Source organism: Pinus tabuliformis, chromosome 3_2 (assembly GCF_031772625.1).
Source record: "Pinus tabuliformis cultivar Carrire ecotype Pingquan chromosome 3_2, CPIR1, whole genome shotgun sequence".
Classification (NCBI taxonomy): domain Eukaryota; kingdom Viridiplantae; phylum Streptophyta; class Pinopsida; order Pinales; family Pinaceae; genus Pinus; species Pinus tabuliformis.
In genome coordinates, this window is record NC_142302.1 from 384,245,348 (window position 1) to 384,252,833 (window position 7,486).

Below are 7,486 nucleotides of genomic sequence, written 5' to 3' on the forward strand. Positions count from 1 at the left end.
ACCACCATCACCTGCGACTTCACCCATACCACCACCACCTCCACCACAGTTCATCATGGCAAATTCAGTGAAGCTGCCTTTGTTTAAAGGCTTGGGAAATAAGGACCCGGAACAGTTTTGGTTAGTCGTGAAAGCTATATGGGAAGCTCATGGCATTACAAATGATCACATGAAGAAGGAAACATTGGTTAGTGCTTTGAAAAGTCACGCGCTAACCTGGTACATCAAGTACTCTAATGAAAACCAAATGCTGGGGTGGCAGACATCCAAACCATGCTGAATAAAGAATTCAATAGGCCTAAATCTGAGGCACAGTTGATTTTGGTGTTCAAGGAAGTCACTATGAAACCGGGAGAGACGCCTTGGGAATTGGATCAAAGGTTGAAGTGTAAAATCCACAAGGCTAATATGAACTTAATAGATGGATAGCACCGCGAATGGTCTGTGGCTTCACTCCTGCCACACCTAAGGGTTGTGTTGCCACAACAGAAGATTATGACTTAAGAAGAGGCCTTGGAGATTGCAATGAAACTGAATGAAACACTGATGCAATATCCAAATCTCGAGTTTCAGTAGATCCATGTGCAGCTGCAAAATCTTTGCCTCGAAATGTAATGTTTGAAGTAATACAGAACAGTTCAACCAGAGGTGCACAAAGATGAATGGTGCCTGAAATGTGAAGGTCAGGGGCATGACAAAGACCATTACCCGGTCTTTACAAACTATATTGCAGGAGGAGGACTGATGCCTTTGGGGTCAGAAGCTCAAGTAGGACTGAGTGAGGGGTCTGCGTTGTGGTGCACTATATGTCAGGTAGCAGGAAAACATACGACAAATAACTGTCATTTGCTACAGAAGTTTGTACAAGCCCCACAACAACTGTTCTGCAACTTTTGTAGGCCGGTAGGTCATGATGATTGCAATTGCAGAAGTTATGAATTGATGATGGACAGAATGCCCACCTATAGGGTTCAGGCAGAAATACGACCCCTTGACTAGAGCACAGGGATGGTGTGAACAGGATTTTAGGGCCGCATATGAGGCCGAGGTGGGGGCGAACCTGGTAGAGGTTGGTGACAGCTAATTTTCTACAATTGCAAAGGACTAAGACACTATGCCCGCGAATTCACTAACTCTACATGACCATCATGTAAATATTGTACCCAATTTGGTCATGAGACAGAAGACTGTCCTACGCTGATAGCAAGGATACACGACAAAGGGGTGCTACCACCTCAGTTAACTTAGAACCTATAGATGATGAGGTATGAGCCTATCAAAGAGGATCTGAATGTGAATATAGTGCTCCAAAGAGGAATTTCAACAAGGGATGATAAGGGGAAACAACCCAAAGACAGCGCATGGGTTCGCAAAGCTCTGGTGAAGGAGGTTGAGTTTGACTTAGAGTGCGCACGTGAAACATTCATGGAAGCAAAGAAGAGCTTCGCTGAGGCCTCCACCTCAGTGATCAGGGCTAATCCCAATCAGGAAATGGATCCTTCTATGCTTACGACCTTTCTAGAGACCTACACGAAGCTGTTGCGCGATAGCAAGGCTGTGAAGGGATTGCAGGAGCTTATAAATAGATGCGCCGAAGACACTCTGGGTGAACCATGCATGGTATGAACGATTGGTAAGCATAAGGTAAGGACATGACGAGAGATGCAACCGACTGTGTAGATAGGAGAATATGAAATGGATTAGGTTATCTTAGATCTAGGGTCAGACGCGAACATTCTACGAAAGCAGACTTGGGAGTAAATGGGAAGACCCATGCTGTAGTGGTCTCCAGTCCAGTTAAGGATGGCAAATCAGGAAAAGGTCATCCCCATGGGATGGCTGTAAGGAGTAACTATGGATATTGAAGGCACGAGTGCATTGGCTAACTCTGAAGTAATTGAAATTGTGGATGACAACAACCCCTACCCTGCACTCCTTGGCATTGATTGGGCTACTGATATGAATGGAGTAATCAACCTAAAGAAGCGAAAGATGATATTTGAGAAGAAATCACCCCTCATAATAATACCCCTAGGTCCTACTAAAGGATTGCGTTATACTAAAGCAGTCTGCAATTATGAGAGCAATGACAATTTGGATTGCATATATAAGATTACAGTGCAAGACCAAGATTGGGTGAACCCAATTGTGGATGGATGAATTACATGGGATCGTGAGAGTTCCTGCACCTCGAACTCTGATGAAGAATTAGAGCGATGGCAGAATCGATTACATGAAGTAAACACGCTGAGTTGTAACATGATGACTCGGTCGCTGTGCTATGTATCATCAGAGGTAAGAGATATGCCCACTTACGATGGCATGAATGATATAGATGCATTTTTGGATGCATTTGAGAGGTAAGTACTAGAGAAGTAGCACTTCTAGGCTTTGGAATGGGCACCACCCGCTATGCCTGCAAGGTGGTGGGGTATGCACAAGGGTAGCTTTGATGATTGGCGTGAATGTAGGAGGATGATGAGAACAAGCTTTGGGAAGCCGAAGGTATGAGTGGCATACAAGTATGACAGGAAGGATGATCCATGTGCACACTTGGCCAAATGGGTTAAAGCTTATGGAGTGAAGCCCCAACCTGAATGGATGCACTTGTTCTATCATACTCTAGATGTCATCCCGATGAGTTGGTACTTGGAAATAGAGCTCCGCCATGGCACAGGTGAATGGGATATTTTGCGTGAAGGATTCATAATGACGTTCAATTTTGAATACGGGTTTGACTGTATTAACGAAGTGCTACAAGAAGTGAAAGCAACAATCTTTAGGATACCACAGGATCCTTTGGATTTGATTCAACCCGATTGGGCTACTGAGATGAGCCATGCACTGGAATGCTATAATGTGACTATTGAAGAAGAAGATGAGGATCCATGAAAGATTAACATCCCTAAAACAGAGGGTCACCGCGAGGTTCAGGGACTGTAGATTGAGAATCTTGATATAACCGCGCCACTCAAAACAAAAAAGGTAAATATTGGTACGGAGGGAGAGCCCAAGTTCATGAATATTGGTGATTACTAGGATGACACGACGGTGGATAAGGTCACTAAATTTCTTCGCGAATACCAGGATTTTTTTCATACCAAGTTTACGGAGCTAAAAGGGATAATAGGAGACCTGCGCATTATGAAGATCACATTAAAACTTGATGCAAATCTGGTTAAGCAAAGGCCTTACCATCTCAATATAAAGTATAAGGGGAAGGTTCGCTTAGTGCTAGATAAGATGCTCATGGCATACATAATTGAACCCATAGAAGAATTTGATTAGGTAAGCCCAATGGTGGTATAGGAAAATAAGCAGAAGGATGAAATAAGGATATGCGTAGATCTCAAGAAGTTGAATGACACTTGCGTACATGATCCTTTCCTGACTTCGTTCATTGATGAGGTATTGGATAATGTAGGTGGCCAGGAAGTGTACTCCTTCACTGATGGGTTCTCTGGGCACCATCAGATGAAAATCGCACCGAAGGATAGAAGCAAGATGACCTTCATGACTAAGTGGGGATGTTTTTAGTACACTGTAATGTGTTTCGGATTAAAGAATGTGCCTGCGATTTTTTTGCACGTAGTCATTGTTTCATTCAAGGAATTTATTCATAAGTTTCTGGAGGTGTACTTTGGTGACTGGACTGTGTTTGGGCAGGTGAAATGCCATGTTTAAAGTTTGCGCTTGATGTTAGATACTTGTCGAAGGTACCAGATTACACTCAATTTGAAGAAATGTATGTTTTTTGTTCTGTTTGGGACCCTGCTAGGTCATGTGGTTTATAGAAAGGGACTGATGGTAGATCCTGCGAAGATTGCACTGATACTTAACTTGGAGGAGCCGAGTAGTGTAAAATAGTTGCGTGCAACCTTAGGACATAATAGGTATTACAGGAAGTTTATCAAGGGCTATGCCCAAATTACCATGCCAATGGAGAAGTTGTTTAAAAAGGATGTCACATTCTGCTGGAATGAGGACTGTGAGAAAATCTTGGATGTATTGAAAGAAAATATGGTCACCGCGCCGATTTTATTCTTCCCAAATTGGAAGGAGTTTCATGTACATGTCGATGCATCATGTATAGCACTAGGAGCAGTACTAACATAGGCTGGTGGGGGAGAATTGGACCATGCTATAGCATTCACAAGCAAGAGGTTATCCAAGGCTGAGAATAAATATTCCACCACTGAGGGCGAAGGGTTAGCCATGGTATATGCGCTTTAGAAGTTTAGACGCTATTTGATGGGTGGACATTTTAAGATGTATACGGATCATTCCACATTGAAATACCTGGTTAATAATCCTGTGTTGGGGGGGAGAATCTGTAGATGGTTGTTATTGTTCTAGGAATATGATTTTGAAGTTATTGTGAAGCCTAGATGACTAAATGTGGGACCAGACCATATAACGCACATCAATATAGTGGAAGAGCCCACTAATTTGGAGGGCCTAACATGCAGCTATTTGTAGTGCATTTCGCAGATGGTTACTTTGAATACATCATACACTTCCTAACAATAGGGACCACTCTGGAAGGGTGCATCGTCCAGTAGAAGAAGGAGTTAGTGGTACGCGGGGCAGACTTTTTCGTCATTGCCAAACATCTATACAAAATGGGGTTTGATGAAGTATTACAACGATATGTAGTAGAGTTTGAAAGGAGCAGTATCCTTGTGGATGCTCATGGAGGTGCTGCGGGAGGTCATTATGTAGGAAGAGAAACCACATAGAATATTATACACGTAGGGTTGTGGTGGCCATTCCTCCATCAGAATTCAAAATCTTACTGTAAGGTCTGTGATGTGTGTCAAAGGAAGGGCACACCATCATGGAGGGATGAGTTGCCTCCGAATCCACAGATGACGTCAACCCTTTAAGAAATGGGCGATAGCTTTTGTGGGATCCATTCAGCCCTAAGGGAAGAAGATGCGAGCATGGTACATTATCACCGTGATTGCATATTTGACTTGATGGGCTGAGGCATAGGCTGTGAAGGATTACATAAGCATGACTGCTGCAAAGTTCTTATTTGATTATGTACTCATACGATTTGGGTGTCCAAATATTCTGATGAGTGATCATGGTATGCAGTTTCTGAATGAGATGATCAGTGTGCTGACGGCGGAATTTCAAGTATATCACGAGAAGAACACGCCTTATCACCCACATGCTAATGGGACAGTGGAAGAATTCAATAAAGTGTTGGAGAACGCGTTGACCAAGGTTTGCAACACTCAACAAAGTGATTGGGACCTATGCATACCCACAGTACTATGGGCCTATCGGAAAACATGCAAGAAGTTGACTGGATAGACACCCTTTAGGTTTGTATATGGTGTTGAAGTAGTGATACCCATGGAATACATTGTGCCTAGTATGTGCATAGTGGCACTGACAGGTATGAGGGATCGCGGAGCCCTGGAAGAGAGGCTCACGTAACTAGCTGAGCTTGAGGAAGAGAGATTGCTAGATAGATTTCACCAATAGGTCCAAAAGCAGCATGAAAAAGCATGGCATGATCGGCACATTAAGTTGCGCACCTTTAAGGTAAATGATATGGTTTTGTTATATGATAGCAAGTTTAATAAATTTCCAAGGAAGTTCAGAATTCACTGGTTAGGGCCCTATGCCATTAAGGAGATTATTGATGGTGGAGTAGTTCAATTGGTTAAATTGAATGGACATCCCTTCCTAGGAAAGGTGAATGGCAACTTATTGATGCCATACACCGGTTGTCAGGCCACGTGACTATATGAGGGTAGTACAGCCTTAGCACTCCAGGTAGCTAAAAGGAGGTGCGAGACTATAAATTACACTCCCCAGTTTGGGGAGCTGCGCGATTGGAGGATTGTGTGAAGTAAGGAAGTGTCACAGGGTTCGGAACAAAGTGAAGGGAGCTGCTCTACTTAGGGATACATCGCACAGGTTAGCCAGAAAGTGACCGTTAAAGTCACTGTTCATGATTTGATGGTAGAAATAATGCCAAATGGAGTGGACGACTGACATTTAAGACAAATTTATGGGTAAGGTCATTGGAAATTTGTCGCCAATCTGGCATTAATGAAGCGAATGTGGAGGGAACGATCAGATTTGAATTCAACATGGCCTATAAATTACATGTGGTTGCCTAGTGAAAAACACTTGGCATTTTGAGAATTGAGTTGTTAAGCTCTCAGGCACACATGAACTGAGAATTCTTCGAAGCTCTGATAGAGAGTTTGGCATTTGAGCAATTACCAGAGACGATACGAGAACTATTGAATAATGTCACGTCGAAAAATGTAGAAGTTATGGACACTGAAGCAGTGACAGCCGAGGGGGATGAACTAGAGGTTGTTGGGGAGATAGAGGGAGTTGTCCCAGAGGTTTTATTTGAAGTTCCCAAATCACCACAAACACCCAGACTGAAGCCAACCCCAACCAAGGAGAATGAGAAGGAAAAAATGGGCAAGCAACCTGCAATATTGGTGTGCATGTCGCCTAGAAGAAACCCACCAAAGGATAAGCCCACCACATAGGAAAAGGGCAAGGCCATTAACCTGGAGCCAAAGGAGGAAGAAATTGAAGACAGCCTAATGGAGGATCAGGACTTTGGTGTAGAAGTGGAGGAAGTTGAAGTCTAGGGTATTGACCCTATCACCAAGTTGCCTGAGTACTTCCCTCCATGTAACGGCAAGACCAAGGTGCCAAAGGACATTAATGAGAGCAAGGTCCCCTTGCAAACCCCTCTTCTACCAAATGAGATTGTCTTCGAAGGACTGCCCTTGGGGTGGGTTCATCTGTTACAACTAGAAGATTGGGACTTAGTTGACCATGAGAAGTTCCCGCACTTAGCGACAGAGCACCAGATTTGTCGCATTATTGACACAACCATCGAGATGACCACATTGGAACCATGGAGGTGGCTTAGAGGAGTAGACAAGGTAGGTCTTCTCAACATGCTATGGTTGTTGCACTACAACTGCACCCTGATTACAGTCTTGGTCATCAAGTAGCTACTATGCTTGGTGCATGATGGGTGTCTGTGGCTGGAGGAGCCAATACCCATCATCGACAGATTGATCCATAGGATCACACAACTGCCCTACATAGAAGAAACTCCGGCCATGATGTTTGGCGGAAACAGTGGCAAGCAGGCCCTCATAGAGGCCATGAAGGAGAAATTCAATCTTGTGAAGAAACCGTGTGGCTACGCCATCTCAGTATCAGTGACCCTGCACTCAAGGTGGCCATGTAGATCTTGGCAGGAAAGGTTATGAGGAAGTGACATGTAGATGAAGTGCTAGCACCATTCATTGCTCTTGTAGCCCAATACGCCGAAGGAGTCTAGTTCAATTGGGTGCACTGTCTTTGTGGTGAGTTCCTTGTGAATTTTTGCGGGGCACAAGAGCTCAGCAAGACCTTCCACTACGCGTGGCTCTTGCTGTCTATTTTCTAGTAGCATGGGAGATTACAGAAGACAATCAATTCCCCTTGG